The sequence below is a fragment of the Mauremys reevesii genome, linkage group 12, assembly GCF_016161935.1.
Source record: "Mauremys reevesii isolate NIE-2019 linkage group 12, ASM1616193v1, whole genome shotgun sequence".
Lineage (NCBI taxonomy): Eukaryota > Metazoa > Chordata > Testudines > Geoemydidae > Mauremys > Mauremys reevesii.
Window position 1 is genome coordinate 37,893,001 of NC_052634.1, and position 17,636 is coordinate 37,910,636.

General features: G+C 49.4%; 3 non-coding genes across 3 annotated transcripts; 2 read left to right on the forward strand and 1 right to left on the reverse strand.

The window, feature by feature from the left end:
* The first annotated feature begins 2,391 nt into the window (after nucleotides 1-2,391).
* Nucleotides 2,392-2,465, forward strand: TRNAT-AGU. The gene has a single exon. It is a non-coding gene; the product is annotated as a tRNA-Thr (tRNA).
* Nucleotides 2,466-4,360: 1,895 nt separating this feature from the next.
* TRNAS-GCU lies at nucleotides 4,361-4,442 on the reverse strand. Its single transcript has one exon. It is a non-coding gene; the product is annotated as a tRNA-Ser (tRNA).
* Nucleotides 4,443-8,335: 3,893 nt separating this feature from the next.
* On the forward strand, nucleotides 8,336-8,408 carry TRNAF-GAA. The gene has a single exon. It is a non-coding gene; the product is annotated as a tRNA-Phe (tRNA).
* Nucleotides 8,409-17,636: the final 9,228 nt, after the last annotated feature.

Consider the following 17,636-nt stretch of genomic DNA (forward strand, 5'->3'; position numbering starts at 1 on the left):
AAAGTCCAGAGTATGGTCAAGGGACCAGAGGCCTAGCAAGTCGTGATCAGCTAAGAGAAAGCTGGGGTAAACAGAAAGCCTTGCTTGCTAAGATAGGCCTGGTCAGCAAATTGCCAGGTGTTGGAGCTAAGAACTAAATAATTGTGTCTTATTCAGAGTTGCAAATTGAGCAAAGAATCCCTTTTCCTATTCTGTTAGTCTCTTCTGTAGAGAGACGTTCTTCCCACAGATCCAATCTTGAGTTTATGAGAAGTAGGCACATGTCAGTATAAGATATGGCATCTTTCCACTTCCCTCCCAAGAGACCAATGCCTTGCCTTTAGACACACAGAAAATAATCTTTATTGCCATATGCTTTCACTGGTTCTTTGCTTTAACCCCTAGGAATGTACCTGTTGGACAATCAAAAGAGTTGCTCCATTCCTATGGACCTCAAATCAGAATTTCAACATAGATATTTTATACTACTCACATTTTATCAAATTATTCATTAAATGTTAACTTGCTATCTTGAGACCATGGGTGGAGACATTATGTAACTTGTTAACCATTGGCTACTGTGCTATCTTGTCTTGGTGCAGAACCTATCCTGGGGTGTGGAACTGCCTACCCCGTCACTTTCCCCTGCCCATGGAAAATCTATATATTCTATTGTAATCAATTGACTGACAGTGTCTCTGAGCCTAATACTCAAGGTGACACTCTGCCAGCGCTGTGTGTAATAAACTCCTATTCTTGACCTCTACACGGTGTAGATTATGTCCTTCACAGACACCTGCTGAATAAAGAGGAGATTCAGCATGCAGCACCCAGTGGTGCCTGGCTGAATGCGTCTCCTCTCCCCGCAGCTTGGTGATCTTTTGAGGAAATGGAGAAGACTGCCTTTGCCTAGCTGTATATTGCTTGCAAAAGAAACAGGTCTTTTTGGTGACAAGTGTTGAAAGGAGCCACTAGACGAATGTGGAGACAAGAAAAACATCCCGCAACTGAACTTGCATCTGTGGATGCTGAAGCCACAACACGGAGCGCTAAACGCTATATGACCCATGGCGGGTGTCAGAAGAGTCTCTACCAAAGCCTTTTTCCACCAGCAGGGGCCTCTCTGTGCACAGAACTCCTGGTAGTGTGATGGCTGCAGGCAGTGGAGAACTCTATTTTGGCATCTCTTTGTCGGTGAACATCTGCAGTGGCTGTTAAAAGGCCTCTGGATAGTGGTCTTTGGGAAGAGCTGGCTGAAGAGCCTTCCTAGTAACCAGGAAATCCTGGCTTGGCCTGACAGTTCTTCCTTGCTGAACCTAGTGTCTCTGTTGGCTCCTTTTTTGTATCTCTTTTCATAAAAAGAAAAGACCTGTCAGCAGAATCCTTCTAAGTAGTGGTTCAAGACAGAGAGAGCCTTCCTTGCGGCTAAGTCTTGGTGCCATGGGGCATGTCTCACCACTGCAGTGCCTCCTGTTGGCCATCCTGGCAATTAGCTCTGGTCCCCTGGTGCGCCTTCATCTAGTGGTGTCTGGCTGCCATCTGTTCTATCATTAGGATCCATGTCACTCTCAGGACTTCAATGTCCTCTTATGGACACAGCCCTCTGGCTGTGCCCCACTCAGGTCTCTGCCCCCTTCCAGGGGGCAGCTGTCCTCTAGCCAGACACTTGCCTCAGTGGCCAGCTGCAGTCCAGGGTGTAGCCACCTGTGTCAACGGTGACTGAGGCAAAAGGGGTACACCTCCAACCCCCGCCATTTGTTTCTCTGGACCACTTCCCCACAGACCTAGCACCTTCCTCCGCCTTTGTATCAGGGCCTCAGTCTGGCAGTAGTCGGCCAGGAGGTCACTCATGCTCCCCTTACCCACCCAGCACTACTCTGATCATGGTGCCCTCCCTTCTCCTTCCTTCAGGGCAGCCAATCCTCCTTCCTCAAATTCCAAGGAGTGACTGACTCTTGCTGTGCTGAGCAGCCCTTTATATATGGGCTGCTCCAGCAAGCCTTCTCCTGATTGGCTCTCCCAATAAGCCCTTTCCTGATAGGCTGGGTTCTGCACAGCCTCTGCAAGGCTGCCTTAATCTTTCTTCTGCTTGTTTGGGGCAGCCACCTCACCACACTTGGAAAGCGGCAAATGAGAAATCTAGAGCTGAAGGAAAGGTTACCATGACTCAGAACTGAGCAGAGGTTGCTGCGACTGAAACACAGATCACTAACCACTATGTGATCACAGTGGCTGGTGGTAGAAGCATGTTAGAAGCCCTCTGTCAACTCAGCTGTGGCTTTCTGTGCACGGAGAGCCAGACACCTCAAGGTCTGCAAGTCTTGAGGGAAATGGGGAATGTCTGTACTTTGGAATTTGCAGGTGTTATCCTGAACCATCAAATGGAACAGTTGTAAACACTTTTGTGAGGCAGGCACCATGGCTTAGCTGGCTAAAGCACCTGTCTAGTAAACAGGAGATCCTGGGTTCAACTCCCAGTGGTGCCTTGTTGCATGGCTTTTGTCTCCTCTGCTCACATTTTCCTGTGTCTTTCTAGGAAACAGAAGAGACCTCCCTTGGTATCCAAGTAATTGCTTGCTAAGGAAAAGGCTTCTTTGGAGAGAGGCATTGGAAAGAATCAAATCACAAGCCTGGAGCTGATGAAAAGGCTGCTGTGACTGGCATTAGCATGGCGGTTGCTTCGACTGCAATTGCTGCAACAACGAGAGCCTGTGCCACACGTCCTTGTGATTCGCTGGGGATGTCCACACACAGAGGTCATGTCACCTTCCTTTTGATTGTCAGTGATGAAAAATGGAGCAGCTGGGAGAAAAGTCCCAGAGAGCAGCACTGTGGCTAAGCTGGGCCAGGCACCTGCCAGGTAAAGTGGAGGTTAGGGATGCAGCACCCAGTGGTGACTTAACAAATGTGTCTGCTCTTCCCACCTTTTGGTCAATCTTTCGAGGAAGCAGAGAAGATGCCTTTGCCTTGCAGTGCAGATGCTTCCAAAAGAAACCGGTCGTTTTTTCTGACAAGTGTCGGAAGGAGGCACCTAAGAAATGTGGACAAGGAAAAGGTCATCGTAACTCAACTTGCATCCATGGCTCTTGAGGCCACAATGCAGAGCACTGAGCACTGTACGACCACAGCTGGTGACAGAAGGGGCTTTTCCAAAGGCATTTTCCACTAGCAGGGTCCTCTCTGTGTGCAGAATTCTTCATCATTTGATGTCTGCAGGCCCTGGAGATCACCCAGGCTTCAGTGTGAACACAAATATCTGCACCACAGTTTTTAGCCCCTCAGCTTTAGCTCCATGAGCCCAAGTCAGATGACCCAGGCCAGCCCTGCTGCCATCTTTATCCCAGGAGAGATGGACTCTAAGGGTATGTCTCCATTGCAATATAAGCTCAGGTGTGGCACGCTCTACTCAAAGCAGCGCCTTGGAAGCCCCATATTCACCACTCTCATATAATGATGACATGGTTTGTACAAAGTCTGCCTTGTGAGGTATCATTTCAAAAATCTTGATCTGTTGTACATTAATATCGTGTTGGATTGTGTGTGCTCGCATTGGTTGGGAAGTTATGAAGTTTTGCTCGGTGTGTGTTACTGAGATATGTTATGAGGTGGGGAAATGCCCCCCACCAGACTTTCAGGTGCGACAATGGAGGAGCCGGACTCGCTGCTGGCCCATTGAAGGGATTCAGACTCCCAAGGACTATCCCAGGAACCGTGTACAATGCAGACTTCTCCGAGATAGCACAGCAACAATGGACACTGCTTGACTCACATCGTAGCAAAGGAGCTTCCTAGCAAGTTGGAAGACACTATGAAAGGGGGGTAGAGACATTATGAATTGGCCTCTCTCCCCCACAACTCAATATCTGTAAACACATCCGGAGGACAAACACTGAACTGAGATAAATCAGAAGAGAATAATAATAATAATACATTCATATCAAAGTCCCCAACCAGACTAGTATTGGTGTTTCAGCAGAAAATTTTCAGTCTGGGGGATTTTGTTTTCTCAGTCAGACCTTGCCAAGGGAAGCAGGGAGAAAATGTTTGAGTTGCCTCCTTCAGAACAGCTTGGCCTAGACACTAGCTCTGATTCACTGTTCTGGCCTTGCTCAGGATGGGGGTATTTTAATTATTTCGGCAGGTCCCAGGGTGTTTGGGGGAGATGATGAGGATGTTACCTTTTGAGATAAAAACTAAGAAATACAGGACTAGAGAATTCTTTTTTTTAAAGAAATCTGGGATTTAGACATTTAATTTAAAGCAAGGGAGTTCTGAGTTCCTGAGAAGGTTTTTGTTTGCAAGAAGCAACATTGTTGGGTCTGTTATTGTACCAATGGGGGAGATGGTTGTCTATAAAAGAGGGGTGAAGACTAAATGTGTCTGATGAGGATGGGATTCGAACCCATGCGTGCAGAGCACAATGGATTAGCAGTCCATCATCTTAACCACTCGGCCACCTCATCAGAACTGCTGAAAGGTAGACAGGAGGAGAAATCTAAGGCCAGCAGAGATAGGGACAATAAGGAGTTTTGAAACACTAAGTGGACGCAGGGGCTGAATGAGCTCCCCCATCACATCTAGTGAGGAGTTGGGGGAAAGACTTCAGGAACAGACCGTGTTTGCATAGACACACCTACTCTGCCTAGCTATGCAGCATGATGGGGCCGCTTTCCCAAAATGACCAGTTTTGGCTGGTGGTGGGTTACAAATCACTTTAGGATTGAGTGGAATGAAATGTTATTATCCTTCCTGCATGAGTGAAGGGCAGCAGAACATACCTAGTCGGTCCTGATGGAGGGGTAGGTGGGTGAGGAATAGCTTTTATTGGATTGCATAGAAGCAATTGAGGACGTCACCCTAAACCAGTGGTCCCCAAACTTTTCACACTGTGCCCTCTTATCCATGGCCAAGGCCCCCCAGAAGCCGCGGTCGAGAACCAGGGCTGGGAGTGGGGCTGTGGCTTGCTGGGGAGAGGGGTGCAGACACAGGGAAGGGGGTCGCAGCTGGGCCGGGGGCTCAGGCTGAGGGTAGGGTGGGTGAAGAGCTGGGACAGAGTGGGGCTGAGTGGTGCTCCCTCCTTGCCCTCCATGGGGGCTGGCTCAACCCTGAGGTGCCCCCATGAACATTCCTCTGAGCCCCCTAGGAGGCATGCCCACATTTTGGGAATCACTCCCCTAAACTGACCCCTAGTCACTAAGCAGGGGCTAGTGGTGCCAAAGCCCAGGGACAGGGAGCTTTGCCAGAGTGGAGCCTGCAGGTCACATGCTGGGGGGCTGACACAGGCTCCGTGCTCTGGAACAGCTCTGAACCAAACCCAGGCAGAGCCCTCATCAGTGTGACACCGCCCAGGGGACGCTGTCACTGGGGGAAACCTCCTTGCCTTCAGCACCTCCTGGGACTGACCTTGGACCTTTCAGCCCCCCTGTTCCATGCCAGGAGCTTCCTGTAGTGAGTCACCTTAGCAGGACACCGGGGAAAGCCTTACACCCCCCCTCCCCCAAAGGAGTCCTGCACCCCCAACTTCCACAATCACCAGTGACTCTCAGCCAGCGCTGTAAAACAGAAGGTTTATTAGTGGTCTGGAATCCAGACTGGGAAAGTTCTGTGTTCGCACAGGAAGCAGGAAGATTCAGCAACGTCCATCTTGGGGGGGACCCCGAACTCAGAGCTTGGGCTCTCCCGTCGAGTCCCCAACCCAGCAGACTCCTTGCTTCCAACAGCCCAACTCAGCCAGGCCCTTTCCCCTCGTCTGTCCTTTGTTCTGTTTCCCTGGCAACCTGCTCACCTGGCCTCCACCTCGTTCTTTGTTCTCCGACTCATCCCAGCCAGCTGGTGTCTTGCAGCAGGTGCGCCCCGGCCAGCGGTTGCTAGGAGACAGAATTTGTGGCCATTGTCTGGGCCCAGGCAGCTGGACAGCAGCCACACCTGCCCTTTGGGGGTCTCTGCAGAGTAAACACCCTTGTCCCAGCACCGAGATCAGTTGTCCCAAAACTTTTGAGGGTCACGCCCCCCCTTACCCCTGTCCATGCCCCCCATGAGCCACGGCTGTGAATAGGGCCACTGCTACAGGCGAAGGGATGCAGACAGGGGTCAGGGGGCTGAGGTAGGGGCCAGAGCTGGGGGTGAGGGGTGAGACCGGCAGTGTAGCCCCAGGAGAAGGGCTGGGAGTGGAGCCCTGGGAGCACTGCCTTCAGCCAGGGCCAGCAGCTGGGGCTGGGGCCAGGCAGGGCTGCCCAGAGGCGGGGGAAGTGAGGCAATTTGCCCCGGGCCCCACAGGGGCCCCGCGAGTCGCTCTGGGTTTTCGGCGGCACTTTGGCCGGTGAGTACAAGCACCACAAGTGGCCGGAAAAGGAAAAAAAGCCGCGATTGGCAGTGATTAGGCTGCTCTACTGCCACCACTTCATTCTTCTGCAGCAATTTGTTGGCAGGTCCTTCCCTCCGAGCGGGACCCGCCGCTGAAGACCCGGCCCTGCCCCAGGCCCCCTGAATCCTCTGGGCAGCCCTGGGGCCACGACGGAGCTGGGTGGCTCTCCCTCCCCACCCCCTGTGGGGGGCCTGCCTGGGCCCCAGTTGCATTCCCCTGAATGTTACTTCATTACACCTGGCAGGATGCACCCCACATTTTGGACCTCTGACCTAGATAATCGTGCAACAAATAGGGGAAAATGAGGCATACCCAATATGCATAGAAAACGTTCAGGCAATTCCCGCTTCCTCACGGGTGTCAGTGGGGTCTGAGCTGGGCAACAGCACAGGGAAAGTGGGAAGGTTTCCCTTTGGAAAAATAAGCTGCAAAACATCCCCTGTGTTCCCGCAAAAGCCTCTCATTTATCCCTTAACCCTCCCCATGAAAATCTCCACCCCTGCCCTGGCCCACAGAGACCCCCTCACCCCAATGTCGATTTTTAACTTTTCTTACTTTTCCTTGGCCTTGTGCAAACATTGTTCCCATCAAAATCATCAAAGGCTTTTACAATGAGAATGAGAAAACAAAATAATCACACCCAAAGAAACCGCTATCGACCTCCCCACCACACACAGTTTGGGTCTGAATTTTTCTACTGAAATGTTGAGACAATAAGACTCTCACTGCTCTTGTCCAGTAACAAACCTAAACCTCCCATGCAGTACCTGGGGCATTTGTGTCTGACCCATCAAGGCTTCAGCTCTTTTGGTGAGATTTCCAGCTGCCCAATCCTGCTGCTATTCCAGGGGAGCAATTCCTGGCTCCTGTCAGCATTTATCTCAGCCCCGTTCTGTGCATCACAGGTTTCTCCGGGAAAGGGCAGTGAATGGTTCTAGGGTCCAGTGATCCTCATTCAAATCACGCTAGAACCTGAGACTCCTTCCCCTTCCCCAGGCTGTGGGCGGGGAGACATTTCACAGAGCTCTCGGAGCCATAGCACGTGGCTAAGGAGAGAGAAAAAGCCTCATACCCCCTCTGCTCTGGGGGCTGGGTTTAGTCCTGAAGCCTCTGCCCCCCACCTAGTGCCTATGGCTCATCCCTGACCCTTGCTGCTGCTCCTTGCTATAGACTGTGAGAGGAGCGGAGGCAGCGCAGGAGCCTTTGAGGGACGCAGATCTGAGGCTTTGGGAGAGACACATTGTCTGAGACATCAGAGCGCTGCAAACCCTGCAGCCACCCCCTCAATCCGGGGCCTGTTCCAGCCCTGAGTCTGGGCAGCCACGATCCCTCCCCAGAGCAGGTGCCCACAGATAACAGCCTGGAAATAGGCATGTGAGACTAACTCCTGCTCTCCCTGACAGGGTCTCCCCTAGACCAAGTGGCGTCCCATGCAAGACGTGTCTTCGGTGCCCCCCCACCCCCGCTCCATATGTTAAACCATTGAATACCTTATTTTTGGTTGCATTTGTAGCTCATTTCATGATTTTGATGCACAGTTTGGATGCATGATTTTCTCTGTCATATAAGACAATAAATGTTCATGCTAGGATGTGTAAATCTGTATTTATTCATGCCATATATAAGCAAATAAAAAAATCATTTCCTTTAAGCATATAGAAACTTTTAATTTTAACAGTAACTAAAATGTACTAACATCTAGTAATGGAACTGTCACCAGCACAGGGTGGGCCGGTATTAAATAGTGTTACAGTCGGAGACAGCGTTAGGATGTTAACCCCAGGCCTTTTGTTCAAAGGTCGCTTCTCTCACCTTTCCCCCATGAACTGAAGCACAGCATTTGGGAGATCCAAAGACTAGTTAATGACATTTCCGAGTGCTAAAATATCAAGCGATGTCCGTCTTGCATTGGCCATTATTGACTGGAGAGATGGTTTATTGAGAATAAGCTTCAAGGTGAGAAGCAGCAGCCCGAAAAGGCCTCCTGCAGGTGCTGAAGTAGCTCAGTTGGGAGAGCATTAGACTGAAGACCTAAAGGTCCCTGGTTCAATCCCAGGCTTCAGCAGACTTTATCATCCCTCTTTCTGCAACAGTGGGCTGTTTCCTGGAAACACAGCAGTTTCTTTACCCAATGCAAGTCCTCATTTCAGGCTTAACAGCAGGAAAAGGCAGCATTGGCTTCTGCACCCAGTTGGCCCACCTGACAGTTCTTTCTTCTCTTGCTCTTCCTTAGCAAGGGAAGAAAAGCAGCTCTCCCTCAAGCTGGAGTCACAAGGGTGATGTAAGGATGACTTCCTGAGCCCTGGCTCCAGTCCTCTGCTCTTCCAGCTGACCCATTGAAGAGCTGCGGCCATGTTCTCCAGGTTCGCCCCTCGGTGTGTGCCAGGGTGAGCACCACCTAAGTGCATGGAATTTGAGGGCAGGGCAGGGCAGTGCACTGTGATGGAGTTTCTGTAGTGTAGTGGTTCTCACGGTAACCTGACATGCAAAAGGGCCTCAGCCCAAAACCAGGCAGAAACATGCTGGTTTCCTTTTCCCAGCTCCCCATGCTGTCCAGCAAGGCGCTCCTCCTTCTGCCACTGGCCTGTCCCTGGGATAACCCCAACCCCTGCATGATGGATGGTGGTGATATCAGTGGACAAAGTACCTTGGCGTCAGCCTGGGGAAGCTAGAGGAGTTACGCCAATCACCTTTTGAATGCTTGTGGCTTGGCCTCCTCTGCCCTTGGAGGTTGGCCTGCAGAGGCCGGCTCCTCTGTGAGACTTGCCAAAGGAGGGAGTGAGGCAGGAATGTTTTCCCAACCGTCAGAGGAAACTCTTCTATGATGAGCACTACCTGGTGCAGGTCTGTAGCGAGGTTGGCTTAGAGGACGTGTTTCTCCACAGTGGAACCAGTGGAGGGCGGGTGGTAGCCTCCTATTCCTCTGACCCGAGCTCACACCAGCCGCAGAGGGGATACACCTTTCTGCGGGGACAGGCCAGGAGTCGCACTGACCGGATTTCCGTGAAGGAGAGCACGTCGACAGCCCAGTGCAGGGTGGTGCCTACGGAGTGTTCGGATCACGCAGCTCTCACCGTGTGCTCAATGTGGGCAATTCCCTGACCCACGGCAGAGGATATTGGAAGCTGAACATCCAGAGCTTGCAAGATAAAGGAGCAGGGGGGCGAGGCCTGGAGGTGTTGGCAGAACAGGAAAGCATCAGAGGGTTCTGTGGTTACCAGGGGGATTGGTGGGAGTCAGTGAGGGAGGAGTTGGCAGCTTTGCTCTGGTGGTCAGGGTAACACCGCAACATTAAAGAAACCAACAGTGCCAAGTCCTGCAGCATCATCTGTGGAATTTCCACAAGAGCATCCAGGCAGGGGAGCCAGTCAGTGTGTGACTGTATGACCGGATCAAGCAACAGCTGGCTAAGTTCCAGGAGATAAGGCTGCAGCTGGCTGATTTGAGCAAGCGCACCGAGTAAAGGGAGGGGTGGCCTCCCCTGACATTTGCAACAATTGAAATCCCCCCGACACCAAACACCAGAGGAAACTAACATACCCCAAGGAGGTCCCACTGAGATGTGAACTCAGATTCCAGGATTCAAAGTCCTGAGTGCTGCCCATTACACCATGGAACCTGCAGCTACTTTACTTTCTCAACCTCTGTGACTTTTGGCTGGTTTGCACTCTGCAATTATTGCTTCCCACCAGTGGCTTTCTCTCGCAGGACTCTCTCTCCTCCTCCATCCACTGTGGTCCTGCTCCACCAGATCCACGGGTCCTGCCCTGAGTCCCCGCATCCCCCTGCTTTGTCTCCATTCCCTGCAGGCAGCAAAAACGTCAGGTGCTTGGGGCTCCTCTTCAACAATACAACACACAATCTGCTTAAGCCCCCACCCAGTAACCTGAGGAAACTAACCCTGGCCACTGGTGCCTCTAAGAGGCGATACTTTCCCCACTCACACACACTGAGTGTAGAAAAGAAACTAAAGGAGGAAAATCACCTTGTATTAACTTGGGAAAACACCACAATCAGGATTCATAACACAACACTATGAGCAAAACACCCACCCACAGTGTGCTGGGCAGTGGCCTTTTGCCTCGGGCTCCTAAATCCAGACACCAGAAGATCTTTGGATGTGCCCCTCCCTTCACTGCACCTCACCCACAGCTGCTGTCCTGGGTCAGTGAAAACCCAGAGTTCACCTCTCACCTCCTGGGGGGAAAGCCCCTTTCTCCCTCCGCTGTCTGGCCACATTGCCGGCCACTTGCCGTTCCACCCTGTCACCGCTCTGCTGGCCACCCTCTCTGCTCTGGGACATCTTGTGGTCCCACCAGGAGCGGAACAGGCTCCCTAAAAGTAGCAGCCACCAGAGCCCGAACAGTAGCCCCATCCCTTCCACTCAACGCCACACCCCTGCCCCACCCCGTCTCCCGAGGACCCGCTCCTACGCTGCCTCTTCCCCAAGACCCCATTTCCCGCTCACTGCTCTATGCCCTCCCCTCCCCGCCCTTACGGTCATTACAAAGTGGCAAGGCAGAGCCCTCCCATTTTTAAAAGCCCTGGGGTGTTGTTCTCCCCTGTTCAGGCACCCCTGGGTCCCTGCACTTCACACAGCTCTCCCTGATTTCAGCTGTTAGTGAGGGAGCCTCACTGCTAGTGCAGATTGGGCAGTTTCTTGCATGAGAGACACTGTCCCAAAGCAGGACTAATGCTTAGAGCTGGTTATCAGTGATTTCAGATCTGTTGGTCTGCAGCAAGACTCTCCATTGAGTCTTAACCAGCTCTGTTATTACACAGGGAAGAACAAAAGGGTCAAATGTGCCTGGAACCCTTAAGAAGAATCCACCCCACTGTTGGGGATTTTCTAAACCCTCCTTATAACCCATGCACAAGACCCCAAGACTCTGTCTCGCAGGCCCAAGTGAGTTGGCTTGGCTTGGCATAAGCAATAGGCCTAGCATTAAGTTGGCTTAGCATAAGTAACAGTAGGCTACTATAGACCAAGTGGAAAATTTGTAATAGTATGATATGGCGTAATTAAAGAGGCCTATAGAAAAGGGGAACCAACGCCTACTGATAATTGTGAAACATGGCCTAGTATAACAGCATATTAGCAATGGAAAATTAATAAAGAGTCTTGTACAATGTAGCCGCACGTAGGTGGGCGCAGGCTTGCTGTGCAACTCTATTGGAAGTAGTTGTATTGGGCAATTTGGTAAACAATAAGGCGTTATTAACAATTAAGATCCAGACCCCCACCCATAGGGTCAGAAGCAAACTGCATCCTAACCCCTGCCTTTCAGGCCCAGGTCTGTTAGCAAAACCCAATTGCTATATAGAACAAAGGTTAACTTCTGCAATTCTTGTCTGTCTATATCAGGGGCATGGGGGGGGGGGGGTGATGAAGAAACCAGAGAAAGGGGAACTGAGGGAAGCTCAGCTAGAATGCTGAGCCTTATCCAATGCAACCGCAAAGGAGGGGTCTTACAGGCAGGCAGACTACCAACGAAAACTGCCCAGAAACAATAAAAGGAAACACCATGTATGAAAAAAACTGAAGTAGCTTGCAAATGTCACAACTGATACTCCCAAATAAGGGTATTTTAAGTAAATGCTAATTTGCGGTTTTAAACTTTATAAGCTTGGTAAAATTTGTAACAGGCAGAGGGGAGTTTTAACCCTCTCCCTGCATGCATGCTTGTACTATAATAAAAGTGCCTCAGTGTGTCTGACCCAAAATCAAAGGCGTGGTCAATTTTTCCACGACAATTTGGGGGCTCGTCCGGGATCCACAGATGACATCCCTGGATCAGAGGACCGCGGGCAGTTCCCTTCCAACCCCAGGGCCCATCTGAGAGGTAAGAGACCTTTTGAAATCTCTGCTGCTAGGGGCTTGGAGGAGAACTGGTCCGTAGGCTCTGGCTGGGGTAAGTCATAAGCTGGATCCAACCTTGGGACATGGTCAGACGCACCTGAGGCCCTTGCTAAGGCCTTAATAGACTCGAGCTGGGGTTTGGGAGGGAATGGGAATTTAGGCTGATCTGTAGGCTGAGCTACAGTCAGTCTCAAGGCAAGGCAAGGTTAGGCTGATCTGTAGGCTGAGCTACAGTCAGTCTCAAGGCAAGGCAAGAGGTGTGCCGGCAGCCCCTCGGACCACGCTCTTTGGGTCCGGAGAAAACTGATCGCCTATTAGAGCTGGGCGTTCGGCGTCCCGGAGCCACTAGGTTGGGAGGGACCAGGGGTAGTTTCCGCCCTGGCGAGCTGTGCCAGGAAACGTGCCTGTGTGTGTGAGGCCGTGCCTGTGTGTGTGTATAAGGCCGAGCAGCCGGAGTGTTGTTGGTTGTGGAAAGCAAGCTCCACAACCCGCTTGAAGAGAGATTGAAAAGCTTCCCTGACTGGCAGGCTTTGGTAAGTGGCTAACCAGTCAGGGTGCTTGTGTTGTTCCCTATCCTGTGTCCCTTACCCCTCCATATCCCCATGGCCCTGTGACCACCCTTTGAGCACTGCCTTGTAAAAGGCCACAGAGTCCCTCTTTGTTCCCCCCGGAGCCATAAGCTCCCTTCCCTTCCTCGGAGAGGAGGGAAGCCCCAGGAAACCGTACCGTCAGCTCAAAAGCTACTGCAGCACCGTTGGCTTGCAGGCTGGTGCCCAGGGCTGGAGAGAGATGTACGGGGACCACGGGTTGTTCTGTCAGCCCGCCCCCCCTTGTCCGCCTTCCTGCAGGTTTGCTAGAGGGAAAATGCCTGGGAACCTGCTCCCTTGTGTTCCTGCCATGAAAAAAGGGCAGGCCGAGTTGGGCCATTAGTGTAGAACTGTGGTAACCCCCGAGTTAGCATCCTGGTGTGATTGGCTTGAGTGAAGTGTGCTGTGGTGAGCATGGGGGCCAAAGGATCGAAAGTCCTGCCGGTCCCACCCCAAGGCACGCCTGCTGCTTATATGTACGTACATTATAGGTCGTCGACGTGTAAATATTTAGAAAAATGGAATTGGTATACCAGAAATGATCCAAAACTGCAATTTCCCCTGAAGGGAAGTTTTGACCTTGACGGGATTGTACATCTCAGGGATGCACTCCTTGTCAACGCCATGCCTGTATTGTGAAGGTTGTTTTGTGTCGGTTATAGGTTTGGGGTTAGAACCCCGAGGTAGAAGTCGCTATGAACCCTGGGGAAGTGAGTAACCCCGGAGTGGTCCTAGAGAATAAGGTTGGCCAAGGCTCCCGTCAGCAATAGGCAGACAGTGGAGGGGCCGTAAAACTAGCTGTCAGTAATTGAAGCTAACAGCCCGTAGATGTGCCAGTGAATGCTGAAATAATTGAGCGTTACACCCTGACTGCTGGTGAGAGAGGCAAAGGGGTGTGATGTGTTTTGTTGTATGTTTTGTCCACTGTGCTAGCATGTCTGTTAAGTGTTTTATAGTTAGCCCTTTGGGGATGCCTGTCAGCTAGGTTGTAATTGTCTGCCCGGTATCCGTAATGGGGGCAAAAGGGGAATCTAGGTAGATTCCCATGCCAGAGAATGGCACTCCTGCCACGTATATATACTCATATTATGGTCCTAGAAAGTAGGCAGGGAGCTGTTGCCCGGCCTCCACTGGCCCCGAGGAAGAAATATCAAAAGATTTGCTTTGTGAATTAAATTGTGCAATCTGTTGTACCCCAAATGGTGTGTATCTGGATGTGTCTGATCCCGCTCACAATGAGGTCCTGGCAGGTTTTCAGAAGGACACTCTGAAGGAGCAGACTGACCCCAGCCCTTCCTCGTTGCAACAGGAACAGCTGGTTAAAGTCTCTCCCTCCCTGTGGGCATTGTGAGCCGATCATGCCAACCGGGTTGGGCACATTGGGGCTGCCCAACTGGCTGAAATTTGTCTAAACCCAACAGGACCACTTCCCAAAGTGTAGTAAACCCTCTCTCAAACTAGACCGAGAGAGGAATTTTACTGTGCTGTTCATGCTGTTGTTTTCAGTGCTGAGGGGTTGTCACCGGCTCAGAGAAGGATTGTATTAAGTCTAGACATATAAAAATGTTATTAATAAATAATATGCATCAAAATGTGATGTGTGTATGTAAATAGATAGATGGGGGGGTTAAGTCAAAAGCCCGCCCTCCTTGCTAAATTGGTAGTGAAACAATGCCTGTGCCCATGAAAAGAAAAATTTTAGCAAGAAAAAAGGATCGGGCCCATACAAGCAGGCAACCGCAGTTTGAGGAAGTTAAAAGAAGGAAAGTTAAAAATTAACTCTGTAGTTATTGGAGGAAATTAAGCAATAAGACTGTCTGTGAATAATCCAGGCAAGAGGTTATATAAGTAAAAATCATTTGACTGTAAAAGATAGTCAATTTTGTTAAAAACACGTATGGTGGGTACAATCTTTGTTTTATAATAAATTGGTGTTGTTTTGGGGTTGTAAAAACAAACAAAAAGAAACTAGTGTTAATTTTGGTATTTAATATTTGATTCTTAAGGTAATGTAATGTGTTATAAAATTTTGGTAAGAGATTTTAAATCTGTTTTGGTAACAAATAGCAACAGTGATTGTGAACTTAATATACTGGACACATTGTAACAAGTTATGTGAAGCTTCACAGATCTAGTATGGTCACATGCCTTTTGAAGGCCACTCCCAATTGAAAGGCCAGATTAAGCTTTTCTAAAATTTGTACCAGGACACCTAATGCAACTATTGACAGTGCCCTGATGGCTTTGGCTCAGATGGACATTCATTTGTTAAATAACACAATGCTTAATTATTGCAAGAGACTAATGAAATGTGTTAGGTCTTTTATATACAATAGCTCTGCTGCTTGCTGAAACTAGAAGGCTGAATCTACATGGAAGTCCACCAGTGAGAAACTACTCTGGCTTCATTCTGAAAGACTCTTATCAAATCCTGTTAATTACCAACACTGCTGTGAAGTGCCGAGAACTGACTACCTGCCCATGTTTCTCACTGTAATGACTCTCCAACTGATGAGCGGTCTATCTTTCCTTCTGGCGTTGTTGCTCCTTCTAGACAACAGGAGTAAAGGACAGGGTAAAGATGTGGCAACTTTTCCTTTGTCTGCTGACAAACCCACTGAGCCTTTGAATCTTACTAAGAACACAACCTTTCCACCTGAGGACATAATAAAGCCTCCAAGCAAGCAAGGTGATAGTGCTAGCAACCTCTCCCTTGCTGCCTCACTGCCGGACAGCTAAGTGAATTAAGACTACGAAATCTCGAAGAATAGCTTGCGGAAGCTAGCCAAAACTACCTGAAAATGAAACTTGTAGTGTTCCTCAAACTCTCCTCCTTAATGAACTTAGGGTGGGATGGGGCTGATGGAGCAGCTGGATGGTCGCCGGTAGCGCCCAAGACTTTGTTGCCTTGCTTTGCTCATGTGACCCATGGTTTGGCCCACGTGAGCAAAGGAGGGATGATTGCACTGGTGTCACGACACTAGTAGTACACAATAGTGGTAAGCCAGTCCGGACTAACCGGCAGCTCACCCCACTCTGTGGGGCCTGTCTGTGAATATCTGGATTGACTTTATCAACATGCCAAACGGTTGCTCATATGAATATGTGTCTGTATAGTCTCTGGATGGATTGGAGCCTTGCCTTGTGCAGAGGCTGCCTCCATCACAGTAGCAAAGAAATTGTTTAGGGATTTTTATTCATGATTCGGTCTCCCTGTTTCTATAAACAGTAACCGAGGTATCCACTTTATGGGTCAGGACATGCAGCAAGTCTGTAAGACTCTCCACATTGAGCAGCATTTACATTGTGCTCACCACCCTCAGAGTGTAGGGGCAGTGGAATGGGAAAAGGGGAACTTGCAGACAAACTAGCCAAATTGTGTAAGGAAACAATCTTTGAAATAGATGCGTTTATGATAGGTAGATTAAATGCAAGTTTCTGGAATCTGCCATGATACTCATGAAAGGGTCCCCTTTGCTATTTGGTTACCTATTTGGTAAATAACCAAACATATATCCACAGAACTTGTCTGTTTTCCTGCCTAGAGGCCATTCCTGTAGCAGATAACATCACCTGTACCTTATTACAGTATTCTCCCTCTCGTACTACAAACCCAGAGGCATCGCAGGAAGTTGTCCACGTATATAACCAATAGCTGTGGTATAGCCCCTATAGAAAAGAGACCCAGAGGGATTCAAATAAATTATACTTAATGCCACGTTAGGAACTATCAGGTTTACTTTACCGTTAACTCCCTTTCAAATTGCCGCTATTTGTCCAAGTATTTGTGAAACCCAACAGCCTGAAGGTAAATTGGACCAACTGGAAAAGTATACCCAGTATTATTTCTGGGGCGCAGTTAACTCAGGTGTAGGCAGGAATGGGTGGATTGCACGTTATTTCAGCCCTTAGTTCTATGACCCAAAAGGTATTAAGAGGTGGTATTAAATATCACTGATGCTGGAAAGGAATTGCAGTGGGATCTGGCATGTTTGGGATTTCCTGAGTGACCAGCTAATGGCCATTCAGAGTGATCTTGAGCACCAGGCTTGGCCCACGGCCCTTACAGACATCTCAGGAGTACCATCTGACCTGTGGTCATGGAAGCATAATTGGAAATTCTCTGGGCAAAAGTGTGTGCATTCACAGTACTCCTTCCAAGCATATGGACCAGTTAAAGAAAGTGTGAGCTTCCACATACCGAATCCTGCCAGGCCCGTGGGAAGGATGCATATGAGATTGGGTAATTCACCAAGACATTTGGGAAATTAAGCCACCTGATATGCCTAGCCAATTCATAGTTAGTGCTCCTGAAATATCAATATTTGGATTGGGATAGGTAACCAATGGATGCTCTCCCCATTAGAACCCCCACAGCTTCAGTGTGTATGTAAACTGAAGCCAGGAGAAGTTCTCACAGTTTTGTTAGAAGAATATAGAACAAGAAACTATCCTGACAGGACACCTGCTTCTTTAAGCTAATGATAGTTGTGTGCTTGTAGAGACCACTATTTACAAAACATACATTTGATCTCACCACTGCTGCAGACAGACATATATTAAATTGGCCTAAAAGAGAAATTTTACAACCAGCCCTTTAGGCTTAGATACCCTTTAATTGGACTACCCTAGTACCTGACTGGTTCCAGAATTTGTTTGCAGTCTTACCAGTAGCACAAAAAATTTCTGAACTTCAATGGCAAATTCACATAGTTCAGAATATATATCAAATTAAAAAATAATGCTTTTAATATAGCCTATAGGATTTCTATTTTGTGTACTAAATATGATGTTTTGTGTTTTGTAACCATTTAGTAATCCCAACCCCATTGCTTTATTGCCATAG